At 42.0% G+C, this 9,559-nt stretch overlaps 1 long non-coding RNA gene across 1 annotated transcript; it reads left to right on the forward strand.

The window, feature by feature from the left end:
• Positions 1 to 6,376: 6,376 nt before the first annotated feature.
• Positions 6,377 to 8,766, forward strand: LOC125522621. Its single transcript, XR_007289858.1, has 3 exons — positions 6,377 to 7,146; positions 7,239 to 7,373; positions 8,374 to 8,766. It is a non-coding gene; the product is annotated as an uncharacterized LOC125522621 (long non-coding RNA).
• Positions 8,767 to 9,559: the final 793 nt, after the last annotated feature.

The raw sequence follows: 9,559 nt of genomic DNA on the forward strand, positions 1-9,559 counted from the left end.
CCCACTAGTATCCGTCATGGCGGATTCACCACACTGGTCCTAGACCCAATCATTGACAGATTTCACCTCACTCGAGTCCTTATGGATGGCGGCAGCAGCCTGAACCTGCTTTATCAGGACATAGTGCGCAAAATGGGTATAGACCCCTCAAGGATCAAACCCACAAAAATGACCTTCAAAGGCGTCATACCAGGTGTAGAGGCCCATTGCACAGGCTCAGTCACACTGGAAGTGGTCTTCGGATCCCCGGATAACTTCTTAAGCGAGGAGTTAATCTTTGATATAGTCCCGTTGTGCAGTGGCTATCATGCACTGCTCGGGCGAACCGCATTTGCGAGATTCAATGCGATACCGCATTATGCATACCTCAAGCTCAAGATGCCAGGACCTCGGGGGGTCATCACAGTCAATGGAAACACAGAGCGCTCTCTCCGCAAGGAGGAGCACACTGCGGCCCTCACAGCACAGCGCAAAGCAGCCTCTTAAGGCAATCCACCCGTTCGGCGATTAAAGACCCGGACACCTTCAAGCGCACCCAGAGTAATCGGCACCAAGACCGCCTGGCACGTTCCAAGCTCGCATAGCAATGCAGCCCCCGCCCCAGTCCCAGCCAAACGGCGAAATCCGTGCCACGCGCACATAATTACGCATTGAAAATACCATGGGCACAGGTGGGGAGGGGGCACGACTACGGCACGCCCCAAGACACGGCTCAACCGCACTAGGGGCTTCCCGCTTTGTTATTTTTCTCTCTTTCAGGACTTTAATCTCTGGAAACCCTGTCCGGCAATATGATTGCCGGACACATGATGCAACAACCAAGGAGGCAGAAAGCTACGTCGCACCACGGAACTCCCAGGTGGCTTTTGATAACGAGTGAAATACCTGCTTTAAATACCATTCCTCAGCTTGCCCTTGGAAGGGACATGTCAAATAGTCCTACTTTTTTCTTATCGCACTACTTGTAACATTCTGCTTCGACGCACCTTATTGAATAAACAATGCATAGCACTAGACTATTATCGCATTCTCTATTCTTCTTTATATATGCAAGAAATGATATATATGTTCATTCATGACATTCAGCACCCGTACACTCTTGTACGGCCAATACGCCAGGGGATTAAGCATACCCCATAATACGACATGAGAAGTCCGAACACTTTAGACAGTGCGGCACCCCGAACTTATAGTATTATATGCATCAGCTCCGAATCATGTCTTGGGTCAATAGTTGGGTTTGCCCGGCTCCCATGTTTTGGTACCTCACTACAAGAAATATGTCAACTAGTGACCTTCTGTCAGTGACCCTGGAAGAATTGGTCATAGATCTATGACCATTTGAGACCAATTGGTCAAAAGCTGTTCGGGGGGCTCCAAACCCTAAACTATAACGACCATTTTGGTCAGAAAGGTCGTAATTTCCTTACACGAAATGGTCATAAAGCATATAGCACTTGCCCGCAGCCTTATTTCTAGCTGATCATGACCAATATAGATGGTCATAACCTTGTAAATTGTGGTGGGTTGCTATGACTAGGCGCCACCTCATCAGTTTTGCCTATGTGTCATGTCCATGTGTCAGTTTTTGCCCTAGGTTGTGAAGCAACCTATATTTCTGTCATTCCCAAAATTCCCAAAAAAAACCTCATAAATTCTTTGGGTCATATCTTCATCAAATATGTAAAAATCCTTCCTTGCCTAGTTCAAAAATAATTCAACAATATTCATTTTCCTATTTTGTTCACAACAATACTTTGTGAAGGAAGTGATATTTTATATATTCTTGATTGCCCTCAAAATTTTTGGGGACTCTTTCCTATCCAAATCATTGCCTCATGACAAAATTCAGCTCCATTTTCCCAGTAAATATTCCTCGGCAAATTTCCAAAGTTTTTTCCACATAGAAGCATTGTGAAGGAATTACCATTTTTATATATCCAAATGACATGAAATTTATACAGTTCCTTCATATGCAAAAATTATCACCCTCCTCCAAATTGCAGCTCAGTCAAATCATCTATGTGAGCCCAAGTTCAATTTATATTTTATGGCCGGATTGGCACATTGTAAAGCAAGTGTTATCCAGACCTCTCCTATTACCCTCAAACTTTTTGGGCACTCTTCCATACCCAAATCATTGCCACATGATAATATTTAACTCCATTTTCCTGGTAAATCTTTCTCAGGAAATTTCCAAAGTTTCTATCTCGAGAGAAACTTTGTGAAGTAAGTACTAGCTAGGCTTACCCAAATGATCTAAAAATTTACCAGGGCATGACCATATCTATATAACTTACCTACACCAAATTTGAGCTCATTTCATTTATCCAATTTCTCTCGCTAATTTTCCCAAGTTTCTGTCCAGGGAATAACATTGTGAAGGAAGTACCACTTTGGCATGTCCAAATGGTATCAATTTTCTACATTGCTTTCCGATGCCCAAATAACCACCCCCATCAAATGTTAGCTTAATCCATTCATTATTCTGAGCCCAGCTTCAACATTCATATTTCTGTCTAGTGTGGTACTTTGCAAAGCAAGTACCACCTAGGCTCCTCCTTTTGAGCTAATTTTTTTTTGAAGACAGTCTTCTTAGTAGATGATCATCCTTAGCCAAAACTCACGCCCATTGACCACGTGCATTACTGTGTCACTAATCGAACACTTGGCTCCTAATTCATGTTTGAGCATAGTTTGGTCTCCTCGTGAGAATCTTATGTTGTAATTTTCTTCCTAGCACCTGCCTGGGGAGTACCCAACCCCCTAGACAAGCCTAGGCCAGCCAGAACACATGGCAACCCCACGGTCACGCGGTGACCACGCAGCGGGCATGCGAGTTTATGCGCTCCGGAGTTGGGGCCCTCGTCCACCATCCAAACCTCGATGTATCGCCACCAAACCATGTATTTCTGATTAAATAGATACTTATATACCTATAAATGATTTTTGTAAAAAATAAAGAGCAAACTATAAGGTAGATGCAATTCAAAATTGACCCGCTTCCTACTGAATCGATAGAAATTTGTCTTTTTCACAAGTGGTGGATCAAAACTTTTGACACCCAACCATTTTGTCAATTGTGCATCAAATATGGCCTAGTATTTTATAAAAATTATTTGGTCCAATTTTGCAACAAATATATGGTAGGTCCTTCACAAAAAGAACTCAATTCGGTCACTCGGAAAATGGAAAATGAATTTTCCGTGCAAAGAAAATGAAAAATCCCTTAGGCAACATTGTTTCGAATTCCAAGATGCACCCTTGTGCACAATATGAGATCATTTGAACAAACTATGCCATGAATGTGGCCATAAGATTGATCATTTGGCTTGAAAACCCGGAATCTTCACGCATGATAGCTCATTTCTGAGAACACTTTTTTAAAATAATTGCCGTATTACAAGTTTATTATTTGTTCTGGAAACTTGGTCACATATAATGACACAATGCGAAGGTTTTCCGTTTTTTGATTTTTTTGAATTTTTTATTCCCGTTTCGAAACGCGATCAAAACGGCGGGTTTGACCGTTCCTAGCTAGTGGTTGAATCTTGGAAAACTTTTGATGTTTCTCTGATTAAATAGATACTTATGTACCTAGAAATGATTTTTTGAAAAAAATAAAGAGCAAACTATGAGGCAGCTGCAGTTCAAATTTGACCCGCTTCCTACCGAGTCAGCGGGAATTTGTGTTTTTCACCGGAGGTGGATCAAGGATTTTGACACCCAACCATTTTGGTCAATTATGCACCAAATATGGCCTGGTATTTTATAAAAATGATTTGGTCCAATTTTGCAACAAATATATGGTATGTCCTTCACAAAAAGAACTCAATTCGGGCACTCGGAAAATGGATAATGAATTTTCCGTGCAAAGAAAATGAAAACTCCCTTAGGCAACATTGTTTGGAATTGCAAGATGCACCCTTGTGCACAATATGAGATCATTTGAACAAACTATGCCATGAATGTGGCCATAAGATTGATCATTTGGCTTGAAAACCCTGGATCTTCAGGCATGATAGCTCATTTTTTAGAACACTTTTTTAAAATAATTGCCGTATTACAAGTTTATTTTTCTTTTATTGAAACTTCATCACATATAATGACACAATGCGAAGGTTTTCGATTTTTCGATTTTTTTTGAATTTTTTATGCTCGTTTCATAATGCGGTCAAAACGGCGGGCTTGACCGTTCCTAGCTAGTGGTTGAATCTTGGAAAACTTTTGATGTTTCTATGATTAAATAGATACTTATGTACATAGAAATGATTTTCTAAAAAAATAAAGAGCAAACTATGAGGCAGGTGCAGTTCAAATTTGACCCGCTTCCTAATGAATTGGTGGGAATTTGTCTTTTTCACCAGAGGTGGATCAAGGCTTTTTACACCCAACCATTTGGTCAATTGTGAATCAAATATGGCCTAGTATTTTATAAAAATGATTTGGTCCAATTTTGCAACAAATATGTGGTATGTCCTTCACAAAAAGAACTCAATTCGGGCACTCGGAAAATGGAAAATAAATTTTCCGTGCAAAGAAAATGAAAACTTCCTTAGGCAACATTGTTTGGAATTCCAAGATGCACCCTTGTGCACAATATGAGATCATTTGAACAAACTATACCATGAATGTGGCCATAAGATTGATCATTTGGCTTAAAAACCCTGAATCTTCACGTATGATAGCTCATTTCTGAGAACACATTTTTTAAAATAATTGTTGTATTACAAGTTTATTATTTTTCATGGTAACTTAGTCACATGTAATGCTACAATGGGAAGGTTTTTCAATTTTTTTATTTTTTTTTAAATTTTTTATGCCCGTTTCAAAATGCGGTCAAAACGGCGGGCTTGACCATTCTTAGCTAGTGGTTTAATCTTGGAAATTTTTTGATGTTTCTCTGATTAAATAGATACTTATGTATCTAGAAATGATTTGTTGGAAAAAATAAATAGCAAACTATGAGGCAGATGTAGTACAAATTTGACCCGCTTCCTACTGAATCGGCGAAAATTTGACTTTTTCACGAGAGATGGATCAAAACTTTTGACACTCAACTATTTGGTCAATTGTGCATTAAATATGGCCTAGTATTTTATAAAATTGATTTGGTCCAAATTTGCAACAATTATTTGGTAGGTCCTTCACAAAAAAACTCATTTTGGGCACTCAGAAAATGGAAAATGATTTTTTGTCCAAAGAAAATGAAAACTTACTTAGGCAACATTGTTTGCCATTCTAATATGCACCCTTGTGCACAATATGAAATCATTCGAACAAATTTTCGTTCAAATTTTACGCGCTTCCTACTGAATGGGTGGAATTTGTATTTTTTATAAGAGGTGGATCAAAAGCTTTTGACATGTTACTATTTGGTCAATTTTATATAAAATGTGGTCTAATATTTTTGAAAAATGGAGTTGTGCTATTTTGGAACAAATATTTGGTAGCTTCTTCACAAAAAAACCATTTTATGCACTTGAAAAATGGAAAATCATCTTTTTGTGCAAAGAAAATGAAAGTTGTCGAACCATGGCATCGTTTGCCATCCTAAGATGCACATTTATGAAAAAAAGGAGATCATTTTGACAAACTATGTCATCGTTATGTTTAAAAAAATTCAAAGTTTTGGGTCCAAAATTTTGACATTCAAGTGCGAGATAGCCAGCCAATGAGACGCGAGGAACCCTTTCACGCGGATCACCAAATTGAACGCAATCTGAGCCATCCATCATGCATCCATCTAACGGTGGAGCTTCTCCCGAGAATCAAAAACCCTAACCTAGCCACCCACCCTCCCCTCGACTAGGGGTGGACTAACGAGCAGCTCGGTTCATTAAGCTCGTACTCGTTAAGCTCGTGCTCGTTAAGGTTCGGCTCGTTAAGCCCGTTAAGATTAACGAGCAGAAAACTCTGCTCGGCTCGGCTCGTTTGAAGCTCGTTAATCTCGTGAGCGCTCGTTAACAGATTATAATGTTTTACGATATACGGGATGAATGTGTAGGTGTGGTTTTCAAGACGAAATATGATGACTATAAAAAGAAATGCAGTAGTTTGTTGTCTCATATGTCGATTAGATTGAATAGATGGGCTTAGGTGCTATAAAAGTTTGTCACGTAAAATGAAAATATGTGTTGTGTTGTTACTAACGAGCTTAACGAGCTACTCGTGAAACTCGTTAGCTCGCTCGTTAAGCTCGTTAAACTTAACGAGCTGAAATCAATGATTGACTCTATTCATTAAGAAGCGAGCTTAACGAGCTGAAATCAATGATTGACTCTATTCATTAAGAAGCGAGCTACGAGCGCGAGTTACGAGCTTTTGGTCCAGCCCTACCCTCGACCCCCAAATCCCCACACGTCGCCACCCCCACTCACCCACTCCCCCCTCCCCCAGATCCATCCTCCTCTCCCGCAACCCCAAACCCGGCCCCGCCGCCGATCTCCACTCCCACAAACCCAGCCCCAGCCCCGCCGGCGACCTCCTCCCCCACTCCTCGACTGCCCTGGCGACATCTTGTACTTCATACCCGCCGGCGACCTCCGCCTTCCACCCCACCCTCTCCTTCTCTCCACGCCGAAACCCTAGATCGCCGCCATGGCCACCTCTCTCCAGCATCCCCTCTCTCTCTCCCGTCGGCGACCACAACCATGGCCTCCACCTCCCCTTCCCTCCCTGGCTGGAGATCCACTCAATTCCTCTCCCTCCCCCGATTCCTCCCCAATCCCGCCGCTGGCCGACTACCACCCCCACCGGCGACCTCCCTCCCTCCCTCCTGAGATGTACGGATGTGGCGAGGCAGATTGCCGGATCCCCGCCGCGCCGGACCTGTGAGATCCAGCTCCTTGCCGATCCCATGGCCTCCACGGCGGCGTGAGTCCTCCTCCTCGTTCGCGTTGTCACCTCCTCCCTCGCGGGGCGCACGGACGCCCTTCGGTCACTGGGCGTCGGCGACGAGGCGTGGGCCGGGGCCACCGCGCAGGGGGACGACGCCGTGGACCTCAACCCCACCAGCTTGGACGCCTTCCTCACGGCCTCGCGGGAGCAGTTCACCGTCGTCGAGTTCTTCGCCCACTGGTTAGTCGCTCTCCGGCTTGATTCGCCCACCGGGACCATTTGACGGAAGCGTCCAAGTCGAGCCAGGTCAACAAGTTTTGAATCTGAACACTCCTAGTTCATTAGCACACTGAATGTTGTTGTTGGCCTGAGACTGAAGACCAATTTGGCAAAGGCAGGGGAACGAGCCTAACTGGTTGGTGTCTCCACATGTCGGCTGGTGCCCGTGGTGGATGCAGACAAATGGAAGGACTCGTATGCAACCCAGCATGCTGGGTATCTTCTAATACGTTTCATGATCATTCAGAGTTCAGGTCTGGTGCACATGCTCAAAATCCTAAACCCTCTAGTTGTAAACCTCACATAAATTTTCACCTAAGCTGATCGTCTACTAGAGTAATGCTCAATACCTTGCTAGATATCATACTGCTATGTGATATTCTATATGTGCATTGTTAAAAATTGGCTTTAATTCAATACTTTGCTATTGGTCAATATATACATGTTTACGTACAGTACTGAAATATGCTTATTTTTTTGACTTGACAGCTGTGTACAATATCTATACAATGTTATCAGAGAAATGTCTAAAGTACTATGCATACTTAACATGCTAAAAATGCCCGCGCTAATAGCTCTGTGATCCATGGCACTTGGCCGCCTGCCTGCCCGCGCTAATAGCTTTGTGATCCATGGCAGCAAATGCGTGGCTATTTTGTATGTCTGATTTTGTGGTTACAGGCTTGCGGAGCCTGTCATTGTTCTTAGTATGCTGTTGTGATTCTTGAGCGGTGTCAATGGTCGTGTACAGGTGTCGTTTGTAGTATAAAAAGGGCCACAATCAGGAGTAGGATTTGGATTACTGCTGTGAAGATCATGAATTTCTATCTCATTTTACTGCTCTATGCCTCATTTGTCCAAATCTAGGATGATTAGATCTAGATATGGAATGTGTTTGGTTGTCATTTTGCAACTATCTGGTCTGTACTTGCTATGCATCTATGCCCAAGTGACACCCGTTTGTGAAAACTGGTTGTTATGAATAGGTAGTGGTATCATTTTGGTTGTTTGGATATGCTAGAGGGTCTTGTGTAAATTTGTTAGCATATGCTTCAGTCAGCCTGTTCATGCAGTCGATTAGTCAAAGATTACTGGAGTACTTATTATAGACATGAAAAAGAAAGTCTTACAAATGCTAATTGATTGGGTATTTCAGTTTGACTATATCTCCAGCACTGACAAATACCATTGCTTCTTCAAATATATATTGGAGTTGCTTTTTCAACACTGATAAATATCATTGCTTGTTTCTAGAGGTTCTTGTTCTTCCTCGACCTCCATGGGGCGCGCGAGCCGGCAGCCGGCCATCTCCAGTGAGCCCGACCACGGCGACTGATGCCGAAGGCCGCGGGTGATGCCAAGCTACTGATCCAGTCCCTCACCAAGGCCTACGCCACCACACTGATGAACCTCAAGGCAATTTTCGTTTTCTTTCCCTAGCAGTATGTTTTTCGTCTGCCACTCGTGACTGCCGGGTTAATGATGTACTTCTCGTGCCCCACCAAGTACAGCAGCATCAGGTTAATTTGTAGAAGTGAGGTTACTCGATTTTTTTCTATGCCATGGTACAATTATGATTCGAATTGTAGCCAGTTAACACGAGCTTGTTTGGCCCAATATTAGAAATGTTTTTATAATATTTTACCATCCCTTACTAATCACCCATTTAATGGTTTAACATAGTGCATACATATACTGTAAAATGCTTACATTTTCAGTCTTGAACTTTGGCTAAGATTAACATATTAGTATTAGCAACAACGTGGTCTTTGGGAATAGTATAAAATATCGGACATGCTTTCATTAGGTTCATTATGGTACCAGCCTACACTATTTGCCAAATTGATTTGCTTGCCTGCTGCCATGAATTCTTGACTGGTTCATGTCTCTGCTGGCTGTTTTCAACTATGTGCCATGTTCTTATTTACACCATGATGGCAACACAACCAACTTATACCATCACAATATATTTCTATTTTTCTCTCAAGATTTAATTGATGTTGTTTCAACTTTGAATTGCTTCTGTGTATGGCCTATATTGCAATTGAGATTTAAAATTGTGGTTGTTCCTCTTTTACAGAAGCTCAAGTGTGAAGTGTGAAGCCGTGAAGCCGTCAAGTTCTACTCAGTGAAGAGTAGCATATTGTAGCATATATGTGTTGTAAAGATTGTAATAGATTTATTTAATGGTATATTTGATGAATTTTATGTGTTCTTTTTGATTATGTATGTGATCTGAAAACTTGAAATTTGTACATTTCTGACATGTGGGACCAATTCGAGAGATGATCATGACAAGTGGGACCCATCTGACTAGTGGGACCAGCTTGAATATATAATGGCTGAAAATAGAAAATCAATAAATAATAAAAGGCCCCGGGCCAACAATAAAAAGGCTGCAATGCTGGGCTTGGCCCATGAAGTTGACCAAAAATTGACA

The sequence above is a fragment of the Triticum urartu genome, chromosome 1, assembly GCF_003073215.2.
Source record: "Triticum urartu cultivar G1812 chromosome 1, Tu2.1, whole genome shotgun sequence".
NCBI classification, from domain to species: Eukaryota; Viridiplantae; Streptophyta; class Magnoliopsida; order Poales; family Poaceae; genus Triticum; species Triticum urartu.